The sequence below is a fragment of the Cyprinodon tularosa genome, unplaced genomic scaffold (genome assembly GCF_016077235.1).
Source record: "Cyprinodon tularosa strain WSP-4 unplaced genomic scaffold, ASM1607723v1 ctg538, whole genome shotgun sequence".
Lineage (NCBI taxonomy): Eukaryota > Metazoa > Chordata > Actinopteri > Cyprinodontiformes > Cyprinodontidae > Cyprinodon > Cyprinodon tularosa.
In genome coordinates, this window is record NW_024039272.1 from 302,075 (window position 1) to 312,500 (window position 10,426).

Sequence of the window (10,426 nt, forward strand, 5' to 3'; positions counted from 1 at the left end):
CTGGACTGGTTTATCTGCATGTGGGTCCGAGCTCTTGATAAAATCATGACACAGTGAAGTCCTCTGGAAATCTTCAATAATTGTTGTTGATTGCAGATGTGTCTAGTAGTTCCCATTGATTTAGCTTGTAAAGCGGGGAGAATGGCGCTAGGCTTACCGCACCGTGACGTCACTGCTGGAAGATGGCAGGAAGGAGGGGCTACTATATTTGGGCAAAAATGGCCGCTCCCAGACTCAGTGATCGCAATGAAAATTACTGTTTTTATTTTTTTACTGATTGACGCTGAGTTCATAAAATCACTTTAAATGTTTTAGTTTTAGGTATAAACTGGAGTTTTCCTTAAAGATTTCATCAACAGATTATAACAGATTGTGTCTCAGTAGAATCTGTGGGAAGATGATTAAATAAAAGAAATGTTTTTTTTTTAAATAATTTTCTGACTTATAGACTGTGTTCTAGAGTTGGGTATTTTCCAACGATTTTTCATTCTTGAAAAGCTGTGGTTACTTTTCAAGGGCTGTTCATTTATTCCAGGAATTGAAGGCAAGTCCATCCACTTCAGGAAAAAAAACATTTTCTATGACGTCATAGACAAATGCATCATTTCTCTATCAGTTCTTTAAGCTTCACAGGAGGATGAAGAACCTTTGCAGATGATCAAGAACTTTGACTCACACTAAGCATGCTTGTAACCTCTGATTGGTCAAATCTACATCCTCTATGCGTATTTCTTGTTTGGTTCCATACCTGCTTGTTTCTTTGTCTGACGGCCATTGTGGAAAACGACCCATGAAGATGGAGCAGCTAGCAGAGCGAGGTGCGCGAGAACGCTGGGACCCTTTTTCCACCTGCATCCCCGCTCTTTTTGGCCCTCATGTCCCTCCGTTGTCGCACAAACCTGCCTCCACTTCCTCACCGCCTCGGCCGTATCTAGACCCACAGCTAGTTCCTGATTGGTCCTCTGGCATTGTGGCGTGGAATAACATAGCGCAGACCACGCTTCAATATTGGGTATAAATCAAAAATATCTGCGACACGCTGCTGCGGGAAGATAACCAGGCCTTAAGATTATTATTTCTATCAAAATCTGTTCTGTCTCATTGTTATTTAAAGCTGAAGTCTGTAAGTTTTTAAAAATCACTTTTTTGTCATATTGGCTAAAACTGTCCCTATGCCCAGACAGCAGTACATGTGATATGTAACCTGTGAAAAAAACTGCTTCAATTGGTCCCGCCTACTGCCTGTATTTCAATCTGGAAAGAATAATTCGGGACGAGTCAAAACAACCAATCACAGCCAGAGGAGCGTCTGATGGAGTGTCAATCACAGCTCACACACGCTGAATCCCCCCCCCCCCCCCCCCCCCTTCTGGTCGCATGCGGTAGCCGCGCAGATGCTGTGAGAGGGGTGGAGCTTGGAGGTGGGGCATGAGTGAAGCAGAGAGGGTGGGGGAGTGGCGTGAAACCTGTTTTTCTTCAAATTTTCAGTCGAAGTCTGCTCTCTCCTCAATGTTACAGACTGCAGCTTTAATATATAAACATTATGAAGTGTTATTTAAAGAGTTTTTCCCAGTGATCTCTTTTGAGGGAAAATAACAAAAGGACTGAAAGGTGTAGGAAAAATTAGGCCATCCCCAAAAAATTGGACTTGTTGGCAGAGAAATAGGAGGTTTGTTTATTTATGCAATTAACTGTTAATCTGCTTTTCCACATATTTGCAGCTTATTCAGGTTTTTGTAAGAAGGTCAGTTCAAAGTGTGGGAATTCAGTTTGTTCTGTGTCTGAAACGAAGCCCGGATCTCAGCGAGATCCTTAGCAAAGAAAAAAACCACTGAGCCTTAAAGAACCGTCCCGGTTCTGGTTGAGCTGTTTGGAGCCGTTTCTGTGATCAGCAGCTCCGTGTTTGTGTTTGGTTTCCCTCCTGTTGATCCCGTCAGATGCTGTAATCCTCACAGATTATTTCATTACACAGAAGTCATTGTTGGTGCTGCTGCGGCCGCTGGCCGACCTCCAGACGTTTTCAATCCAGGTCTCCTTTCTGAAAAACAACAAGAGGAAAAAAACTGCAAAAATGAGAGATTTTGGACACTTTATTCTTTATCTGGTAGGAAAAGTGACCAGATTAACCGGAGTCACAGTTTCTGTGATTTGAGGTCTTAGTTTCAGTTTGGTTCCCTTCGCCTGGTCGTTATTCTATCTCTGGTTTCCTGACACATTGTTTCTATATTAGTACATCTTCAGAAAATAACTTATATTTAATTTACATTCAGGGTTAAACATTTCCATTAGGCAGGCTTTAACTAGGCCATTTCAACAACACCTTTGTTTCTAGATGTTGGAGCTTGGCCTGTTTTCCAGTGTAGTCCTGTTTCTCTGACTGTGACTAACTGGATGTGCTCTCTTCATCCTCTGACATGGGAGCTGGCTCGGAGCTCGTCTGCCTGGCTGTGTGTTTCCTGGACGGGGTCGCCTGTGGAGCTGGTTGACAGTTGCCTTTTGTATCTATGCTTCTTTTTCTATGTCTGCTTCTGTCTCCTTGAACCCCAGTCGGCCTCAGCAGATGGCCGCTCACACTGAGCCTGGTTCTGCTGGAGGTGTATTCCTGTTCAATGGGAGTTTTTCCTCTCCACTGTCGCTACAAGCATGCTTAGTGCGAGGGATTGCTGAAGAGTCAATGAGTCGATGCAATCAGCTGGTTTTCCTTAGATAGAAAACTTTGTATCAATCTGAGTGGATGATCTGGTGAACTATAAAGTGACTGAAATCATCACTATCACTGTTTGAAAGCCGTACAAAAGGAAATTTCGTTTTGGTGTAAAGTAAATGTTAATAAAAGTTGTCTAAGTCTAAAGAACTGCTGCGGCATGTGTTTCGGTCTTTGTTCAGTTAATGACCTGGTATATCAATGACCAAGTTCATGTTTCATCAGTTTGAGTTGCTTCCAGGTTCTGACTTATCAGCTGTTCAGAAACAATAAAACACTGATGTTCTAACAACCTTTCTCACCAAGGAACGCTTCCCTGAGTTTAATTATTTGGTGCCATAAGCTATGTCCTGCCCTCACTCCTAGCTTAGCAGGTAGATAACCATCATTTCCAATATGCCTTTTCTGTCCATTTATTGGCTGGTATGGATGAGAGGATGGATGGATGAATGAATGGTAAAACTGCAACAAAGGAATAATGTGCATAAGTCTTTGTGTAAACAGGCACAATTCCAAATAAATAAAAAGGATGCAGTGACAGCAGAATAAAGCCTTAGCCTCACTGCATTCAGTTAGCCTAGCCTTGGAGCTAAACCAGGTCCTGAAAGGTTTCTTGTGACCTGCAAAATGTCTCCGCTGTGGTGGGAGATCGTGAGCAAATACACATCCTGTCCTCTCCTATCCTTCTGCATTGCAGAGGAGCTACTGCGCATTTATAACTTCTAACGAGATTAAATGGGCAAAGTATTTTGCACCCTAGGGCTGAAATATGTCACCAATCCGACGAAAAATGGAATGACGCCTTACTCCTCATTTAAGATGAAATACTTATCTAGCACATCTAAAAAAAAAATCAATATATTTCGAAATAATTTACATATTCATTTAAAATTAAATTATAAAATAATAATAATAAATATATATATGTATATATATATATATATATATATATATATATATATATATATATATATATATATATATATATATATATATATATATATATATATATATATATATATATATATATATATATATATTTATGTCTTAATCAGGGTCATTGCGTGGGACGGGGCGGCGCTCTAGCACCCTCTATTGACCAGCCGCCTCTGGCTGAAGGGTTTTACTTAAGTGACTTTATGAGTTTTCTGCCCAGTCCAGAGAAAATAATGCCTGAAATGTGATTCCTCCTGTTGGGGAACCTGAACATGATTTAGTTCTTCTGGTAAACATTTTCAGAAAAGAAGAATTCAAAACAAACTAAAACAAATTCTGACACTTTTTTAAAGGAAAGGTCCGGTCAGCAAGGAATAATCAATGGATTCTCCCCGCTTTCCAAGCTAAATCAATGGGAACTACTAGACACATCTGCAATCAACAACAATTATTGAAGATTTCCAGAGGACTTCACCATTGAAATTCACCAGAGCTATAGTGAAACTGACAATGCCCACGTGCATGGCAGCTGGAGGCTGGAATACATCGGGGAAGAGTGAAAAAAAAGAGTTATTCCACCTTTCTGATTCCTGATCCTCCACGGACGGGTTGGTCGTTGGATCGCCAACTTGAAGAGGGAGGATTTGCCATCTCTATGGGGCCAAAGTTGTTGCTTTATTATTTGCAAATGTATGTGGAGAGTTGTGTATCTGTAAAACAATCTGCAAATGTGTAAAACTACTGTGGGTAAAAAAAATCAACAAATCTGACTTAAGATTTACAATTCACTGAGATTTACAAATCTGTAGTAAGATTTGCAAATGTGTAGATCAATCTGTAAGCACACACAGAGACACATCTGTCTGAAATATTTTCGGTTCAAGACCCAGAAATACAGACAAATCTTTGGTTACAAGTCGAGCGGTTTCTCGGTTGGCTTTCTTCACACACCTGATTTCTGCTACACTTCTCGGTGTGAGATCTGCAAATGCGTAGAGAGGATTTGTATGTGTAATATCTGGACTTGCCGCCTTGAGCACAGACTCACAGGCGGCCTCTTCCTGCTATGGGAGTTCAACACAACTTGCTGCACCTACACCCACATACCACCAGGTGGCAGTATTGGGTTAGGTCAGGCAAAGATGAGCATCTCCTGGAGGCTCATCTTTGTCTGACCTAACAGAAAATTAACCAGACAAATATTCCTCTGCTGTGCTTGTGAATATCAAAGAACAAAAATAAACAGTTTGTTATGAAAACTGTGTCCTAAACCAGCCCCCCACTGGGTGCACTGGGATTTGATCAACAGCCGATACCGCACCGTGACGTCACAAACCAGTAGGTGGCAGTAGTGTTCTTTGACAAACATGGATGCCTCCAGTAAAGCACATTCACGTGAACATTACTCTTAATTAAAAATAAATAATAATTTATTGAACAGTAAATAAAATTTTTATATTTAAAGTAATTTCAGAAGTTTTTATTCTCTATATGAGTGGATTTTTCCTGTAAATCGGAGGTCTTCAACAAGGGGTCCACGACCCCTAGGGGGGCCACAGAGGATGGGGGTCGCCAAAGTTTTGGTTGATAAGACTTTTTTTTTATATTACCCCCCGCAATATTTTCCATTAATTAAAATGTCTTTAAATCCACATTAGCATTAATCCAACAGACTGTAGTAAACAGATAAATGGAGGCAGAAGATGTCTTTCAGTCATCAATGCACACATTCAGAGACACACAGGAGCTCTTTCAAGCTGGACACCGTTTCATTCACAACACCTGTCCCATCAACCAGGAATCAGAAATACTTTAATAATCCCAGGAAGGGATTACTTTAGTTACATTACTCCATCTGTAATAGAGTGACTATAGGAGCAGTTTGATAGAACACTATTTCAGACAATTTATTTAATTAGGAGGTCCCCGCTCGCCATCGGTTTGGGGTCCTTGGCCTGGAAAACATTGAAGACGTCTGCTGTAAATCAAACTTGAAAAGACTTAAGCTTTAGATTTTAAGTCTGTGCAGGAACTTCTCTCTATCCAGGGTCTGGTCACAGAGGAAACTGGTTCTGATCAGGAGTCGGACATCTTTCCAGTAACCAAAGCTCATTCTGGCTCGGTCCAGAGAGTTCTGGTCCCTTCACATCGGGTTATTCCCCAAAGGAATTTGCTCTGCTTTGCTCTGGGCTCCTTCTTCTCTTTCCTGCTGTGATGAAGGATCTGAACCTCCTCTGGTTTCCTGAGGACTCAGATCCAGTCCCAGTCTATCAGGGCTGATTAGATGAGGGATCAGAACCAGAACCCAGCTCCTCGAGCTTAAACTCTATTAAGAATTATCGAGGAAAATAAGGCTTAATAACTTTATACCAATTAACTACATCTCCCATGATGCAGCTGGGGTTTACTACTTTATCTGAACAATGAAGGAATACAATGAGAAAAGATTCATTTTTGACATCAACTGAACCAAAGTTTAATCATTTCAGGTAATTATATTATCTTGCAAGATTATAAATGTAGATATGATAAAACATCGTGTACCAATAATCTCCATTCATAAATAAAATAAGCATTTAAGTTGATCATAAATAAATGCAGAATCAGTGGAAACTAATAAATTTTTTTTAAAAGAGAAACATCTGCTTGATCTGAACTTTGAAGCTTCATGATGTTGAACTAAATGTTTGTATGTTTTAAATATTTAATGCTGATGATGATTGAGAGCTCAGCTATTCTGCTCTCTGCTTCACATGCAGCGAAAAGTTTTCTGCGTTCAATGCAGTAAATCTAAACCCTTCCGTCCATCTGATAATTCTTCCCTCATGTGGCCAGAACATCTGGATCTGGTTCAGGAAAAGCGGTCTGTTGGCGCCCCCTGTTGTCCAGCAGCTCTAAGGTCAATCTAAATACACATCTCCGGCAAAGGAAGTTGGAAGGCCTGAGGTCAGCCAGGTAGCTGCAGGCCCTTCTTCCTCTGGTGGGCGGGGCCAAGCGTCAGGAGCCTCCTCAGGTGAGTCACCACCAGGTGCTTCATGCCGCCGGACGGCTTCTTCTGAGACACCGTGATAGATCCTGGATCCGTCCTGTCAAGACGGACCAGAACATATGACACCAGAACACTTTGACAACGCACAATGCCTTTTATTGCATGGGCGGTTCTTGTCAGGGGCCATAACAGGGGCCCTGACCCCTGATATGGCCCCTGAACCAAAGGCATTACAGAAGGAATTTATAACAAATATATTATGACATGCACTAGAACAGAAACCACATCTTATAAGTCCCTTGGACTAATTTAATTCTTTATTTTTAAAGATTTGTTATATAGATGATTTAAAAATTGTGATGCTAGACGTGATGCATGTCTAGCATCACAATTTTTCTCTGCCGGATCTGAGATTTCTAGAGCTGCAAGTGCCTCTTTGGTTCATTTAATATACCAAAAAATAGACATTTCCCAGATTTTTTTGTTTGGGGCCTCCATGAAAAACCATTGGCCCCAGCCTAACCCCCCCCCCCCTTGGTAAGTTTCGTCTAGCGTAAAGGCAGCTAAACGTACAAATTTAACAAAACAATCTCTAAATTGTGAAACATTGCTGTTATTTTACCAAGTTCTTCACACTTAGTAGAAAACGCCTTAATAAACATGTTAAATCTATGGCAACATCCTAGATTTGTATCTAAGTCTATGTCTAAACAAAATCCTACGTCTAAATATGTATCTTAAACCTTCAATGTATGAATCCATCAAAAACTTCAGAAACTATGGAGTTAGATTGGTCTCAGTTTTAACAAATACACACAAGTGATTCATAAATTCACAGCACAAGGTTCACTCCGCGGAGCGCTGATGGAGGATGTGGAATCTGGGGGTAAGTCCTCGCACGTGGAGTACTTTCTTGTGATTGGTTTATACAAGGGAACTTTGTGATTGGTTGCAAACTATTCCCTGTCGGGAATCCAGTTTGTTTGGTCTGTTTTGTGTCTGTCTCTCCCTCCACCAGGTGGCGCCCTGTCATTTTTGGTCCTCCCTGCACACCTGCGGCTGTTTGGATCATTATCTGGAGGAGTACTTAAGCAGTGGACTGTCACTACCTCGACGCCAGCGTGTTTGTCTGTTTTGGGTACTCTAGCCATGCTTAGATTAGCAGAGTCTAACCTGAGTCTTTGTTTCACTGAGTCAAACTCAGTCTTTGTCTCTCTGAGTCTAACCTTGTTTTTTTGTCTTTGCCTTTGGCAAGAAGTCCTCTTGCATACTGGATGTTTGGCCTTCTTCCCCTGGAAGGATTGTTTACCAAATTCACACTGAGCAGGAGAGAAACCTCCACATGTGCCGTTCAAGTCCCTCACGGAAATCCAAGTGAAAGACCACTCCAGTGCGAGTCCCTAACTAGCATTTTCCCTACTGCATTCAAGATTCCCACGGTTCCTGAACTAACCGTTGTGATATCCCCTCCAGACATCCAAGTTCCTGTTCACCAGCTACCTGAGTTCCAGATCACACTTCCCCTGTACCCTAGTTCCAATAAACCTGTTAAACCTTTTTCCTGGTTCTCTGAGTGGTTCTCTGCATCTTTGGGTCAGACCTTTAAAAACACACCATGACATTCCCTGTTTAGAAAAAAATGCATGTATGTATTGAGGCACTTCAGGGGAGTCTCAAAAATCCACAAAAAAAACAGTGAAGTTTACAGACCCCTGGTACTTTGTAAGTTGATTTATAATTGTTTATGGAACAGAAATACTTTGGTGAATCTTGACCTGTGCAAGTATGAATGACAAATGAGTATTTGTGAAAATTGAGACCAATTTAACTCCATAGAAATGTGTCATTTTGGCTGAAATTAATGAAAATGTAGAGACAGAAAGCCTGGAGGACAGCCAGAAGTGTCTGTGTCACAGGGAGACATCAGATCTCCATCTGGGAGAGTTACCTGGTGACCCTGTAGCCATGAAGGTCCCTCCGCTGAGGGACGGCAGCCATACGGTGGCTCTCAGGGGCCCCCAGGTTCCTGGCCAGCACGGACAGAGAGTCTCTGTAGATGAGTCCTCGCCGAGTGGACGTGATGGGACAGTGGTGACACGTGGCCAGCTGGGAAGCAGAGACAGATGTTCTTCTTCATCATTGTTCAACACGTTAACAGGCCAGCCTCCCACTGAGCGCCCGGCTCTACCTGGGTGGGGGCAACAAGCCAACTTTCAGCCTGTTAGAACCCGCTTTACTGTGGGTCACACTCAATCAGCCTTAATCAGATGTTAGAGCTAAATCAAGCAGATTGGCTCCCAGGGGCCCCCTGGTGGCCCAGACCTACTTCTTTGTTAATTAGAGCTTCTGCTAGAGCTATTGTTTTCAGAGTGCTGCTTTACAGCTGAGGCAGATCGAGGATTGAGATTCAGGGAGATTCTATCAGCTCTATTTCTTCTTTTATCCTAATTTTCTGACTGGTTTACTGTATTGTGGCCTGAATGCACAGCCTGTTTATCAGAGAATTATATTGTTATTTCTACATTTCTATAAACTTAATAATGTTCAGGAAATGTTCCCCACTTTAAAGTTAGACTAAGTTCTACATATGATCACGTTGTTCTTTCTGAATTACTTTTAAACTGCAACATTTATTTTCTATATTTAAAATCACATTTGAAAACAAAATATCGTTAAATTCCTGTAAATAAACGATGCAACATAAAATTTATCCCATAAAGAAAAGAAGAAACATAACTTAATCAGGAAACAAATTTACTCACTGTGACAAATGTTGCCATGACGATGCTGCTCCAACTTATCCTCTCTGCTGTTCCTGTGGAGCAATAAAGCAGGACTTTGAGCTGATGTCATCCCAGGGGCGGGGCTTAATAGAATGAGGTCATTATGTAAAAACCTTCTGAGGGAAGGCAGCTACAATTACATAAGAGATTAGAGATAGAACAAAAACACATCATCCATCATCCATCAATCCATCCATCCATCCATCATCCATCCATCCATCCATCCATCCATCCATCCATCCATCCATCCATCCATCCATCATCCATCCATCCATCCATCATCCATCCATCCATCCATCCATCATCCATCCATCCATCCATCCATCCATCCATCCATCCATCCATCCATCATCCATCCATCCATCCATCCATCCATCCATCCATCCATCCATCCATCATCCATCCATCCATCCATCCATCCATCCATCCATCCATCCATCCATCCATCATCTATCCATCCATCCATCCATCCATCATCTATCCATCCATCCATCCATCCATCCATCCATCCATCCATCATCCATCCATCATCCATCCATCCATCCATCCATCCATCATCCATCCATCCATCATCCATCCATCCATCCATCCATCCATCCATCCATCATCCATCCATCATCCATCCATCCATCATCTATCCATCCATCCATCCATCCATCCATCCATCCATCCATCCATCATCCATCCATCCATCCATCCATCCATCCATCATCCATCCATCCATCCATCCATCCATCCATCATCCATCCATCCATCCATCCATCCATCCATCATCTATCCATCCATCCATCCATCCATCATCTATCCATCCATCCATCCATCCATCCATCCATCCATCCATCCATCCATCCATCCATCATCCATCATCCATCCATCATCCATCCATCCATCCATCCATCCATCCATCCATCCATCCATCATCCATCCATCATCCATCCATCCATCCATCCATCCATCCATCATCCATCCATCCATCATCTATCCATCCATCCATCCATCATCCATCATCCATCC